Here is a 3,688-nt window from a genome sequence, read left to right as displayed (position 1 = left end):
AAAGCTGTGAGTACCGGACGTGAGTTGTGCTTCGGTAGCTCAGTTGGTAGAGCACTTGCCCGCGAAAGGCAAAGGTCCCGAGTTCGAGTCTCGGTCGGGCACACAGTTTTAATCTGCCAGGAAGTTTCATTTATCAGGATGTCAGTAGCATAGCTTGCTTATGCAGTTGTTGGAAACTGAAAAAAACTTAAAGACTCATGAGCAACTCAGAACTAAATATGCACCTACAAAAGAAGTTGAGAATTGTAGAGATGAATAGTTGTGATGAAAGTACTGAGAGCAGTATGTGTGATATTATTGATTCATTTTTTTAAAATTTCAGTATCAGTACTGATGATTTCAAATAGTTTGAATCTGGTCTCCCAGTTGTAACGTATACTGCTGGTATCTGTTACCACTCACTGATAAGGAAACGTCAGTGTACAGAGTGCACAGACTTTTTTATGCTTATTAAGTCTATGACAATGGATAGGCAGTTTAATTTATTTAGGCAATAGCCAAAGGCAGTTTGAAATTCCCAAGTCAATTTCCAGCAACAGTAGTTACATACGGTTATTTGACTCTGCAAAACTCATTCGGAACACCTTCCTTCATGAAGTTGCTCAATCAGGAAACAGTAACATCTGAACTCATTTTGAAAATAGTTATGGCTAATGATTAATTATTGTCATCAACATACTGTGCCAGAAATATGTAAGAACATTATATGGACTACTGTAAATATTATATTGACTAATTATTGCAAAAAGAAAAATAGTGTAACATCTGTGCAGTCTCTTTGAGTCTCTAAGAAGAGGAACTTCAAACAGTGTGCCATATTTTGAATTTTTTTTAAAAATCTGAATTGCTTATTACTACCTTCCATATCCCCAATGCAAAATGTTTTTACTCTTTGATAAAGTGCATAAGCTTTTTGTGTAAAATGAAACGTAGGTGCTGTACAGTGTCTTGAAAATGCAACAGAGCAAAACTCAGAATTTATAGGGAAGAGTTTGAAAATATCATCATCACTTATTGCTTAATATGCACTGCTAGTTACCTATCACTAACCTCCAGATGAGCCCATAAAAAATGCTTTTACTCTCTAAATGAATGCTGCAGTATATAGAGTGCTCAGCAACAAGTGTAAAATGGAATGTGTTGCACAGTCCTTGAAAATGATAAGAAACAAAACTCGTAATTTTTAGTTACTTGTCATTGATCTCCAGACGAACCTATAATAAAATGCTTTCACTCTTTAATACAATGATGCAGTACATAACATGATCAGCAATAAGTGTAAAACGAAATGTAAGCGTTGCACAGTCTCTTGGAAAGGCTAATAAACAAGAAGGCCAAAGTTTTCAAGCATATTCTGACATAAAATTCCCACTGAAAGCTTAATAAACATTGTTTACTACATACCACATACTCACACTTCCAAATACACTCAACAGAAACTACAATTTCTTTTGAATTTCAAGCTACTGTCAGAGTTATTTTTAATACAAAAATGTTAAGGCTTTCATGGCCACTTGTTGACAACAGGCATCTGTCTCAGGCTCTTTGGCTGTCGTTCATTTGATGATTTTTCTGATGTTTCACCAGCACGAGTGGCTGTCACAGTCAAAGCTTAACCCTTCATTGCTGGTGGTGAAAATAATATATGCACTTACGGTACCAGTTTTAAATAAGTAATGAATGCTGATTCTCAGAGAAATTTGCTATGTAAGAAAACAGAAAATTTTTCAGTGTTCACCTTTCAATCCCCACTCTGATTGTATGGGTAGTACTTAAACTCTGCGGGGTATAGTCAGTACCTCTCATGTCAACAAACAAAACTGCATCTCTTTGAAGTAATCCCACTACTGATTTTTTTCTGTTCATAAACAATTATGTTCAAATGGAAGGCAGGTCATTAAGTATAATTTTTCACTGCCAAATGAAGACAAAAAGTGAAGCGATTACACGTCAGTTGCGATTTCTTTGCAGTATTTCATGTCTGAGTAATGAGCAGCAGCATGCCTTGTGATGTAGTAATTTATATGGAACATTATGCACTACATCATAAAGTTTTTGGCATGCCTTGTATTCTCAGAGGTGTTAGATGAACCCAGAACAAGATGGCGCATACACCACCACTGCCACTGCTAGCTTAGTGGTGAGGATGATCAAGTAGTGGTACTTTTCATTGGTGAATGCAGCTACACTACCCTTTGGAACAGTCACCACTTACGTCATCCTTCCTGTGAACATTATATTGTGTCAACACAAGATTATCTGTGGCCTTGATGTGTATCATCTGAAGGCAGGTGCACAGTGGCTGTTCTTGTACAAGCAGTTTTAATTCCTCCAAATGCATCCAACAAACTGTTCAACTTCCAATGAAGATTGGGATCCATATTATCCATTGGTTTAACCCTCATTTATTCCTGTGGCCTAGGTGGAGAGTTCAAAAGTTTTGAAGTAGCAGTAGACAGGCTCGGTGGATAGCCCAAACATTTGTATAGGTCCATCAGAAAGTAGTCCCCATCAGAAGTTACTGAAGCATTATGGTTAGAGGGCTAGACATCATGCTTTTTAGGTTTGACCCTCCCACACAATGGTTTTACTTTCTGTAGGATGGGTAGTACAGAAGTACACTTAAGACATCTAGTAGCAGACTTCTTTTTTAGAGCAGGAGCCACCAGCTTTTCCTTAAAACTCAACACTGGATGGTCTGGTAAGCTATTAATTGCATCTGCACTGTGAGTTTACATTGACACATCAGACGTGGCTACTGGTTGCTTGACAATGGTACAGAGTGAGGTTGCAAAAGTTGGAGGTTGCTCAGCCTTAATCTTATTTGTCTCATATACAATAACTGCCTGATGGCCCAAAACTCCTGTATCTTCTTTTCCTGTACATAATAAGCATGTTCCATTGGCCAGATTGGATATGCACTGGAGCAATTAACACAAGATGGTCACATGCACCTCAGTCATGGATCATGAGCATCTAACTTGCATCTACCATAGTGCACAGGTTGGAACTGTGTGACCAAATCTCTGGCACTGAAAGCAACACACATGACTGTGGACATATGGATGTACTCTTAAGACTTAAGAAACCAGCCTTTGTATATTCAGGTAACTAGGTGAATTAAAGGTAATATCAAAATAGGTGTATTTTTCTCATTCACTATCCACCCATTATTCACCATCCACGCATTTCAACACATTTCTCATTTCAATTAAACTTTCACTTTGCCAGTGTGTTAAAAGTTCATCAGGGTCTTGATACATAGGTCGCTACTTGATACAACACCTCTGCCATAATTGAGTGTGTTGTGTATTTCAATAATTATGACACTAATCAAGCAAAAAAATTCAACATCAGCATCATGTTAGTAATTATCTATAAATTCTAGAAACTTCAATACTGGCAGAGATTCCTTAAACGCTCTCACAACAATTACAAACATACTTCCTTGTATACTGCAAACTAAGTAGGGATAGAGAAAAAGTCATTTTTTGGCTCATGAAAAAGTGTTCAGCATTGTACTAATTTATGTTATTTGAGCATTTTACATGTTTTTGTCCACTGCCAGCAATGTTACAGAGCTATTTGTCTGTAAATGGTCAGTTAACCTTTGTGTTCAATGATACACACTAGTTTTACAAAGTATACGGGAAGGGGTGGTAGGCAAACCTATGGAAACACCACAGAG

Source organism: Schistocerca gregaria, chromosome 6 (assembly GCF_023897955.1).
Source record: "Schistocerca gregaria isolate iqSchGreg1 chromosome 6, iqSchGreg1.2, whole genome shotgun sequence".
NCBI lineage: Eukaryota > Metazoa > Arthropoda > Insecta > Orthoptera > Acrididae > Schistocerca > Schistocerca gregaria.
Note: the sequence above shows the minus strand (reverse complement) of the source record.